The sequence below is a fragment of the Cupressus sempervirens genome, chromosome 7 (assembly GCF_028749045.1).
Source record: "Cupressus sempervirens isolate cs-2001-9-10 chromosome 7, ASM2874904v1, whole genome shotgun sequence".
Classification (NCBI taxonomy): Eukaryota; Viridiplantae; Streptophyta; class Pinopsida; order Cupressales; family Cupressaceae; genus Cupressus; species Cupressus sempervirens.
Window position 1 is genome coordinate 922,282,536 of NC_143124.1, and position 12,406 is coordinate 922,294,941.

Genomic DNA, 12,406 nt, shown 5'->3' on the forward strand with positions numbered 1-12,406 from the left:
ATTCAGCTTTAGCTGAAGAAAGAGCAATGGAATGTTGCAACCATGATGCCTAGCTGATCGCAGCTCCAACAAATGTGAAGGTGTAACCAGTGGTAGACCTTCGTTTATCCAAGTCTCCAGCAAGATCAGAATCAGTGTAACCTTGTAGCTGAATTTTGTTTTCGCCAAAACATAAAACATAATCTGAAGTTCCTTTTAGATACCTTAGTATCCATTTGACGGCTTCCCAATGAGCTTTTCTGGGATTGCTCATGAACCTGCTCACAACTCCCACCGCATGAGCAATGTCGGGGCGAGTAGAAACCATAGCATACATAATACTACCAATGGCTGATTTGTATGGAATTTTCTCCATAAATTTTTTTTCTTCTTATGTTTGAGGACATAATTCAGAACTTAATTGAAAGTGACCAACAAGAGGAATAGGAGTTACTTTTGATTCATCCATGCCAAATCTGTCAACAACTGTGTCAATGTATTGTTTTTGAGACAAAGTGATTTCCCTCTTTTTCCTATCCCTTGTGATTGTCATGCCAAGAATCTTTTTGGCCACCCCTAAGTCTTTCATTGTAAATTGGCTTGCCAATTTTTGCTTCAACTCATTAACGATTCTTTTGTTTGTGCCAGCTACTAACATGTCATCGACATAAAGAAGAAGGATGACAAACTCTCCACTTGGAAGTTTCTTGAAGTAGACACATGGGTCTGATTCACATCTTGTGAAATTATGCTCAGCCATGAAGCGATCAAATTTTACATACCACTGTCTTGGGGCTTGTTTCAGGCCATACAAGCTCCGATTTAATTTGCAATAAAGGTGTTCATGTCCCTTCTTTACGAACCCTTGTGGCTGCTCCATGTACAGTTCTTCTACATCACCATGTAGGAAAGTGGTTTTCACATCAAGTTGAAGATCCCATGCAGCTGCTAATTCCAGAACAGTTCGGATAGTTGTCATTTTGACAAGTGGTGAGAAGATTTCATTGAAATCTATCCCTTGTTTTTGATCAAATACCTTTACCACCAATCTGGCTTTGAAGCGTTTATTGCCTTCTGCTTCATCTTTCACACGATATATCCACTTGTTCCTAAGTGGTCTTCGATTAGGCGGAAGAGAGACCAAATCCCAGGTTTGATTCTTGAGTAAAGAATCCATTTCTTCATGCATCGTTGTTTTCCATTCATCACTATTGACATCATTGAGAGCTGCTTTGAATGTACATGGTTCTGAAAATTCTAAAATTAGAATTGAAGGCTCTGCTTCTTTAGCGTACAATAATTCATAATCAAAGAATTTAGCTGGCATTCTCCGTTCTCTAGTGGATCTTCTCATTTGGGGTTCTCTGTTCTCTGGTTGAACCAATTCAAATGGAGAACCGGTTACACTAGTTTGCTGGTTTAAATGTTGAATGCCCTCTCTGCTGCTTGAGAACAGATTATTATGAAGTGTGCCTTTTCCCTGTGATATATTTGTATTGGGTGCCTCAAAACCAGTATGTAAACTATGTTGATTTGGAGACATGTTACCTCTACCTGCCATATTACCTACATGGTGAAAGGGTCTTTGACTGCCATGAAACTACCGTGAAACTGTCTCCTCTGCATGAAGTTTTTTCCATGAATTACCAAGATGCTAGTCTATGCTCCCACCATGATTACCCTGCACATTAACGTCCTAGAAATCAATTTGTAGACCCTGTGAAACAGCTCTAACACATTGCGGATGGAGTTTTGCACCCTGTACATTCACCTCTGTTACGTGCGTTTGAACCTGGTTTTCATTTGCCCCTTGCGGATTATGTGCAGGTTGTGGATTAGTTGGACCTACACTTTGAAATTGCCCATGTGTATTGCCAAGATTGTGGCTTGAGTTTCCACCGTGCTCAAATGGATATAGTGACATACGTTTACTGTGAGTACTCTGTATATAGACGAGATTTCCATGGATATCAATTGGCACAGCCTGCGAATTACTCTCATCCTCCAGATTGATGTCCTGTAGTTCTATTTGCCCACCCTGCATTGGTGGATGAGCATTATAGTCCTTTGACTGATAGCCCATTGTAGTAAGAGGATCCTTTGTACTTTGGTTTGAAAATCTTTCACAAGCTTGATCGTGATGGAGAGACAAATTCTTGTCATGAGAAGAGATATCAAAAAACTCTTGTGTAGAACTATCATCATGTCCTGTGTTCCCAGGAGTGGAAGAAGATGAAAATTTTGGAAATAGTACAGAGGTGGGACTATATGAAATAGTGTTAGAAACTGTTTGTGGATTCAATCCAACATTCCTTTGTGCAGCGATTGGCACAAATTCTTTTTCAAACATTTCCTGAGAATTTAATGCTGGAAAGGTTTTCTCATTGAAGACAACGTCTCTGCTTCTAATAATCTTCTTATCAGTTAAGCTCCAAAGCCTGAAGCCAAACTGATCCTCTCCATAGCCAACGAATATGCAAGGCTCAGATTTAGGATCTAGCTTGCTTCTTTTTTCTTTGGGCACATGTGCAAAAGCCTGACAACCAAAAACTTTAAGATGAGAATAAGAGAGTCTTCTACCTTGCCATTCCTCTTCTGGAATTCCGAAGTTCAACCTTGAAGAAGGACTTCGATTAATGAGATATATGGTTGTATTACATGCCTTAGCCCAGAATTCTTTTCCCAATCATGCATTAGAAAGCATACACCGAGCTTTCTCCATTATTGTCCTATTGAGTCTTTCCGTTGCCCCATTTTCTTGAGGGGTGTAGGGCACAACTTTCACCCTACGAATACCATTATCTGCACAATAATTGTCGAACTCCAGCGAAAAAAACTCACCTCCATTATCCATTTTTAAACATTTGATCTTATGGCCCCTTTGGTTTTCAACAAGAGCTTTGAAAACTTTAAACTTAGAAAAGACTTCAGATTTATTTGCCATCATATATATCCATACTTTCCTAGTACAGTCATCAAGGAATGTAACAAAAAAATTTGAACCTCCTAAAGAGCTTACCTCAGCCGGACCAAAGACATCTGAGTGTACAAGTTCCAATGGTTTCTCCTTGAGATCATGTCCAGCTTTCAAGAAGCTGACCGCTTTGTCCCGTAAAGGCAATGTTCACAAAATTCCAAATTTGCTGATTGGAGACATGGTAGTTGATCCCTTTTGAGCATTATCTCAAGGCCCTTTTTTCTCATGCGGCCTAATCTTTGATGCCAAAGTGCTGCATCACTGCCCATGACTGTCATAGTAGCCCCTATTTAAGTAGGCTTCTCAAGGAGATAAAGATTGCCAACTTTTTTTCCCTTGGCAATTATTCTTGAACCCTTGGTAACTTTCCAAGTATCTAGATATAACAATGGATAATATCCTTGGGCAAAGAGCTGACTAACCAAAATTAGATTTCACTTTAATTTGGGAACATGGCGAACATCTTCTAACAACCATTTCCCTCCATCTTCCAGCGGTAACAAAATGTCACCTTTGCCAACTATTTTGTAGGATTTGTTGTCTCCAAGAAATACCTCTCCAAATTGACCACTATGGTAGTTTGTGAAATAATCCGTACATGAAGTAGCATGGAAAGAAGCTCCGAAATCTATCACCCAAGAATCTGATTTTGTGTCACTTGTAGAAAGAACTAAAGCACTTTCATCTTTCTCATAGGCTGTATTTGCTTCCATGTTTCTCACATTTTCTTGTGCTTTCTTGTAAGCCCGACAATTTCTCTTTGTGTGGCTAGGCTTACCACAAAACCAGCATTCACCATTCCTACCTCTTGACCTTGAATGATTGGGTGACTTTGATCTTCGCTGATTGTAATTATTATTTCCTCTATGATGGCTTCTTCCTCTTCTCTCAGTGCTGACCATAGTGAGAGCATCACCGGATGAGGAGTCTTTGTTACTCCTTCTCATGTCTTCACTTAATAAAGTGGCAACAACTTCATCATAGGCCAGCTTTGACTTCGTAGAGCTTGAAGTACTTACAGCTGTAACTATGGGATCCCAACTGTCAGGTAAAGAACATAACAAGATGATTGCTTTGGATTCGTCATCTTGAGTCATACCAACCGAGCTTGCTTGACATAATAGGGTATTCAAATCATTTATATGATTTGACATTGCAATCCCTTCCTTCATTTTCAGTTTGTAGAGTTTCTTCATAATGAAGATTTTGTTTGCAGCCGACGCCGTTTGATACATATTCTGAAGTTTGTCCCAAACATCTTTTGTTGATGTCTCATTTGAGACATTGAACAAGGCATTTTTCGCTAGTGAGAGAAAAATGGATGCCATAGCCTTGTCATCCATCTTTTTCCAATCTTCATCAGTCATTGTAGACGGTTTCTTAGACTTTCCTTCGATTGCGAGAGCCAAGTCTTGCTTAACCAGCAAGGAACGCATCTGCACTTTCCACAGGCTATAATTCTTGCCTCTAAATTTCTCAATTTTCAAATCCTCCATCTTTTCGAAAAATTCAACACTGATTTTCCAATCTGACATGTAAATGAATGTCAATTTTTTTCCAAAATGGAAAATGTTTACATTGAACATTGCTGCTACTGTAGAAAGCCTCTCAGCTTAAATAGATTTCAATAGAAGATGAAGAGTCAACTGAGAAATAAATAGTTAAGGAAGATGAGATGAAGACTTAAACTTCACATCCAACAAATCTGGTTGAAAGTGACTTTGGCAATGAAAGAAAAGTGATAGAAACAAAGAAGATGGAGACAAATATTTCTCCCAACTCACCAAATAATCATTAGATTTTAGAAGTAAAATTATAGTTTGAAGGTTGTGAGGAATTTATTAAATTTCATGATGATAGATTTTGGGGTTGTATTATATAAATGTTGGGTGAAGAGTTCTGAAAATAGACCTAAGGTTGCAAACTAACCTAGGCATTTTTCCTATCCTTCTTGCATGGGCATTTCAATTGCATAGTAGAGAGGAGCCTTTGAAGGTAGTGCAAATTTTTATCAACCAATATTTAAACATCACACACCAATGGAAAAATTAAACTTGGAAAAATAAGTTAACTTTGACTATTCAACTCTTTTAGCCTAGTGTGCGATGTTTAATCCATTCATGCCAAAATAGATAGAATAATATGATCCCAATAATAGAAATTAGCCATGTGGTAGGTTATCCACATGGGATGACCCTTTTCTAGTTGTAGAGGGAGCCTCAAGAGACTTTCAATGATTCCTCCTATGGAGTTCAATATTTAACTAAAAGAGTTCACAAGATTGAGGCCATGCAAGGTGGATGGGAAAAATTTCTGATGTATATTAGGGATATAGAGAAGGAATGGATCATTTGAAAATAGAGAGAAAATGGAAGATAAAATTGACATTGAGGAATTCAATTGCCAAACTGAGGCCAGAAGAAGGTGGGGAGGTTGTAGATAAGCCAATGAGGAAAGGGAAGAAATGCAAAATCAACACTTATTGAGGGTTATTCATTCAAAAAAATCAAGGGAAGATGAAAATTTGGGTAGGATGATATACCCAAGTTCTATTGTAATTTTTTTTTTTTAAGTTATATTTAAAGTGTATAGCAGACATGTCACAACATAGAGAAAAAGTATATAGCATGTCTATAAGTCTCACATAATAGTGCTACTTTGGTTTAATATATGTGAGGCCCCTAACTTTGTCAAATGTAATGGAGGATGTGAATCGATATGTAGGTTGGTCAAAAGCTGAAATCTACCAACTTAAAATGGTAATATATGTAATGCCTTATTTGATATTAATCAAACAAAATAACAAATTACTCATTAAAAATAAAGTTCAATTGATAGTAAATCTATATATCATTTATATAAAAAAAATCTTTAATAAATTACATTAATCAAGTTTATTTTCTCATGTTGTTCCACTATATTTAATATGTCCATAGATTTCAATTAAGAAAAGATAATGAGATTGAACAAAAAGCTATCTCAATAATTAAAATAATATAAATAGCATCTAGTTACACCACCATCAAAGATGAGGGGATGGTAGAATAGGGGGACAAGTTTCTAGGATGTGGGGACAAAGGGCCTCAATTTGAGGATGCTATCAGGACAACAATAGGGAGTGTATATTCTATGTACTATACATATGGTACTTAAAATGCTAGTGATCAAAATATGTATAAGACTATTAAGAAGTAAAATATAAAAACAAAAAATTTCATATTCTAAATAGTGAATACTTAAAAAATGAACAATGAACATTGACATTTTAAACATTGAATTACTCAAATACTTAATAAAAAAATAGAGTTTTAGGCAAAAGACTATAAAACAATAGTAAATTGTGAGCCTCTTATCTAGGAGGTCTTGGGTTCAAGTATACTCAAGCTTAACGAATAATAATGATAATTAATTACAACACATAATAATAATTAATCTTGGCTTCGACTTCTTATTGATAAAAAAGTACTAAATACAATTTTAAATTGTTGAATCGACAAATGGAATATTACTATTAATATATCATAAATAAGAAAATATCATAAACTTTAGCATAGTGAGTAGCATGATATAAAAATAAGTACAAAATGTCAAAATGTAGTGAAGGGAGGCTATGGCTCCTTTAGATCTACATTGCATTCTATTGTTGAGTTCTCATTATACACATGTATCTTGTGGTTAGTGATACACAAGGCACTAGGTATAACCACTACCTTATTTTCTGTCTTAGAGGTAAGTCTATTCTTCTTAAGAGAGTGGATGAAGCTATAAGTAGACTAGGTCTTCTTAGAAGTTGTTCAAAACTAAAAATTTGAGTTAATAAATGAATGTCTAGTTTAGTAGTTTTTTATTTATTTCAGTCCATAAAATTCCACCAAAAAATTGTGTCCTCTAATGCCATAGTTCTTATATCTACCTTTTTTCTAAAGATTTATAACCCCTAAGAGTATGAAATTTCATCTACTCAATGCAAATCTACTCCACAGTTCTATCATCATACATCATATCAATGCACCTCAAGAACCCTTCATTCAACTCAATGTCTTGAATTGGTTTAACTCTACCAAGCAAACACATGTACCACTTCACATTCAATGCATAAGAAACCATGTGAAAGGACATGCTAAGGATACCCCATGTGCACTAAATAATAGGTCAAATTTTCTCATTGTAGAATGCTAAAGTGGTGTCCCTCATTTGGTCAAGCATAAAATCAATGCACTCATACACCTCTCCAATCCCCATATCTAATGACATGGAAAAAAAGAGTGATGATAGAGATGGTGTATTTTGCATTACTCTAAAATGTATCACTCTTAATTATCTCCTTCAAGCTCCTTCCCTATGTGTCTTGGCATCATATCGTTGATTCTAATCGTGTTTCATAACCATGAGTTGCAATGGTTCTTAAAACTCAATCATTCTCTCCAAAAGAATGAAATATGATGCATATATATAGTCTCAAAATAGTTTCAAGAACTCCTTCATGAAGCTCTTGAATAGTGAGATGTAGCATACAAACCAATTCAAACTAATTTATTCATTATTTACTGAACAATAATAAGTAAAATACAATGCAAATTTTAACTCTAATTATTTTCAATTCACTAAAATTCATCTACAATGTTCAAAAGCTTGTTAGATAACCAAAAACTCTAAACTATTGTTTTTTAGAAATTACCAATTTTGACAAATTTTTACAATTCTTGAAATTTTCCATTTTGGTAATTTTCAAACTAACTCCTAGAAAGCTGAATTTTGACTAAACTTTCTTTATACTATGAAAAGAAAAAATTCCAACTAATCTTCAAAATTAAAAACACCATTTCGAAGTTATTACAAGAAACAAAACTCAAAAAATACAAAAAACTAAATCCAGGGGTCTAAACGGTTTTTGTAGCTCTTGATAAAATATCAAAATGGTCACTAAATAAATAAAATCATGATAAGTCACATCCTTTCATAAGGAACTTAAATATTAGTACATCATTCCATGGGTTTCATTCTCACCAAGGATTTTCTCTCTAATCAAGGGTTTTTATTAAGAACAAAAATTAGTGTGTTATAGTGTAGGGTTTCTTGTTATTCCCCCTGCCCCCTAGTTGTGAGGTTTGACTTTACTTCTATATATAGATACAAGAATCGATGGTGGAACTTTCTCTTCTTAATCAAGATCTACAAAAAGGACAAAGAAAGGAAGATTAAAATGTGGAAATACAAGAAGTATTTCTGTTGTGGGTGATAAGAAATAAAATAGGGAATTTTGACTACATAATAAAGTTCTTAATTATGTTGTTAATTCTAGATGACAATAAATGGGTGGGGGATGAATTAATGTAACCAAAAATTCAAATCCTTTAATTATTATCTTCAACAACATTAAATATGAAATGAAAAGTATAACATATCTAACTAAAGTAAAGCATGCATCCAAATAAGAGACAACATAACATCAATATTTTAATCATGGAAACCCTTGGTTAGGGGGAAAACCATAATGAGAATTAGAGCCCACAAATTTTCACTATTGCAATAATAAGTTGTCCTCTTAGGAGCATTACATCCATCCAGTTAAGGGTATTCCAAGTTAATAGTATTTAACCATGTTAGGAGTTTATGATGAAGATGTTAGGAGTTTACAATGAAGGTCTATAAGGATCTTTCTAGTTAAGGGATTTTCAAACTCCTTCTGAGAGCCACCTTGTTAGAGGATTCCTCCTTTAGTTACATTAGGATCTCGGTCGCCTTGTTAGGAGTGACCTTGTTAAGGGATTTTGCTTCTCAACTTGCTAATATCAACAAATGATAAGTGTTTTAAAAATTGTAGTCAATGCATGATAAATATAATAAGTTCTTGACTAGTGTTATACTCTTGATTTCTTATAACACAGTATACTGTTGCTACAATAATAAAAATTGCATCAATAGTTTCCACACATAGATCTTTTAATCCCTTTTACATACTATTCTTAAGGTGGTGGGGAAATCCTAAATGTGATGTCCTTAGTCAACTTCAAAATAAATTTAAATTCTATGAGCAAGCACTACAACATTGAATTTTGTGTCTTGATGTTAGGGCAATATAGATAGCCACTTTGAATTTTTAACTAATGAAAAAATCTTTATTATATTACCAAATACAAACATAGTCTATTAGTTACTTTGTTCTTTACACTATGACATGTAGACTTCATGAAAACTTCAATTCTTCTAAATTATTTTTAGATATGCTTTCAAAAATTAGGTCACATGCCTCTGATAAACATGTCATTTCAACCACTCATCATAATTCATCAACCATAGTACCATAGATCCAATTTACTACATATGTCTATGTTTAACCCAATACACTCTACACTATCCAATGATATAATTGATCTATGATCTATAGATCCTCTTGTTTCTAGCAATGGCAACACAAGAATGATTACCCAACCAATCTAACACTTCTAATCATCTCAATCATCATTGTCATTCCAATATTTCTATCTTTTAGTTTTAGTTTTGAATGAATAGTTATGTAAGAAAATAAATGCAATGGTCTAAAGAAATCCTTCATTTTCTATAGGAAGGAACTCAAGACCAAAGAAAGAAAACAAAATACAATAAATACAATATAATATAGATTCAACACTTTTCCACAATTTGTGGCTTCCAAATATTTTCTTAGCGAGTTTAAGTCACTGTGTTTTTTTATTCTAGAAATTGAAAATTATCTACACTCTAATATGATAAGTTATGTGGACCAGAATGATTTAAATATCAAGTATATTCTAAATCATTTGAAAATTATTAAGTTCTTTATACAAATTATTTGATTGGTCTTCTCAAGTGGGATTTAAATTCAAGTGGATAAGATGTGGCGGCGTATATGGCATGCCATGAAATTTAAGGTCAAATCATTTTATTTTAATATTTTGATACTAGATGTCATGTCATGCCATAATAACCTAGTCTTTTCTTAATACTTTTAAACACAATTTAGATAAGATCATATGCAACATCTCTTAATACCATATTTATTTCCAAATAGATTTAACAACTTTGAGGATCATCTAGTAATACCCATACCATGAAACAAGCTCATTTAATTTGAAATGCAATACTTAATAGATATACAAAAGTTGTTGTTATGTGGAACCTAATCAAAATTGAAGGTTAATTTTTACCTACTTCATTCGGCACAATTTTTCCCCAAATTTTTCAATGGGGATTTTGGGGTAGCACCCTCGAGATAGGGTGGAGGGGAAGTGGCCCCATTGGTTTTTTTTGGGCAATGCCCCTAAAAGCTCAAATGATGTTTTTATTGTAAAAGGTGTCGAGACTTATTTTTCTATTGGACAATTGATTGTAGCCCTAATTTTGTATGCAGAAAAAAGCTTGTATAAAATGGATTAGGGTTAGGCATTTTATGTATAATGAGATTGTAGCTTGTTGCAATAGTATTGAGTTGCAGGGGATTGCAGATTGTAATCAAGTTGTGATCACTAGATAATAGGAATATTAGACGCAAAGGTTGGTAAATGTAGCCTAGGAATTGGGTGAACCATGTTAAATCTTTGTGTCTTGTGTTCTCTTCTCTGTGTTTTATACTTTTCTAATATTGGTTATATTTGCATGTATTTTTTATTTATGCCTCATTAATCCTAACATAAACATGACCTAAACTTTTCAATAATTAAATATGGATGTATTTCATTATTTTTCTTTCAACAACATATAGTAAATTTAGAGATTCTACAATGGGTAATGCTTCTTTCACATAGCTCCTTAAGAGTAAACTTTTAAACAACTAATAACTTGAACAAATATTCTTTTTTTGGCACATGAAAAGATAAAATGCAACAATAAATTCCTTGGGTTACAATGGTTTTTTTAGCCTAGTACAACTAGTTGAAAATATGGAGTGGACTACCATTATTTTCCTGCTTCCAACTTTGAGATCCAATCACTAAATTTGCAAATAAGGCATAATAACTATGGAAAGTGCACCTCCCAAACCAAGCCTTTCTAAGACTACCTCTGAGTTTGGAGAGTCAAGGCTAAATGAGTTACAACCATACAAGATTCACAAAATGCAACAATAACAACACAAAATAATGATAAACACCCTTTCTTTAAGGTTGCACAAATATGTCACCCAAGGACCCATTAATGGGGTGAAGGTGGACCATATTCAAGAGGATGTTCAATAAAACAAATTTAAAAAATTCCATTCCTTCACAAGGTTCAAAATAATATATGTAATTCTTCACATATAATCTCCCCTTATAGCCCCAAGTATAATACCAAAAAGGATGGAAACATGGAGCCCATACTCTATGTTGAATCCCTCTTCTTCATGAAAAGAGACTCTACACTCAAGGGAAATACCAACTAACCCCTACACCTACAAGGCCACTACTTCCCTCCCAAAGCTAAGAGATGTCTTAAATTCCCATGAATATCCATTTAAAGAACAAGAAACAATAGAAGACACAAAATAAATTTGCATACAACATACAACATGAAATAGATAACGTTCATCCATGGTAAGAGCACCAACCTCAAACCCAACCAATAAGGAAAATGAATTTTGATGAAAAGATTTTCCCCTTTTTACTTGTTAATATTTTTCTCAATCTCCTCCTAAACTGATGCACGAGCATCCTAGGTTGCACTACTATCTTGCATGTTTTCAGTTTTCCTAGTTCTGCCAAGTTACAATGTCTTGCATTGCTGAGTTCTTAGTGGACGCTAAGTGTTAGAGGATGTTGAGCTTTTTGGTTGATGTCAAGTTCATAGTTGTTGCCAAGTGATCTTTGGTTTTCGAGTCATCCTTTGGTTTCACCAAGTTCATGTGGTTGTCAAGTGATCTTTGGTTGCTGAGTCATCCTCTAGTTGCCAAGTGATCTTTGGTTGTCGAATTCATGTGGTTTCTGAGTTCATGTGTTTTTTGAGTGATCTTTGGTTGCTGAGTCATCCTTTAGTTGTTGAGTTTTCTGTGCATGGTTTCCTGTTGGGGCTAACCTTTGCATTTAATTTAGTGTTTGATATTTGTTGCGAGCTGACTTGTGTCTTAGCCTTGCATTTAATATAAGATTTTATTTAGTTGTATTTCCAATAGGTCGACTTGTGTCAGTGCATGCATTTAAGAGATCTTGGTTAGAGTCTTAAAAAAAATTGAGAGTGAGAAAAAGGTAGAATGTGAAGTTGGATCATCAAAAATTGTAATTAATTATATCAGACCATAACCTAGAAGGCCGTATAGTTGGGAATGTAATGGATCTTTGAATTCATATATGAATGAAAGCTTTTACTTCCTCTATCTCTCGAGTTGTTTGTCTTGTTGTTATTTCCACTGTGTTGACTTTGTGTAGGCGGTAGGATATCTAGGTGTGCCTTTGGCCCTAGTTATTCCATCCCTACCTGTGTCAGGTGGTATCAGAGCTTGAGGTTTTTCCTTATAGATAT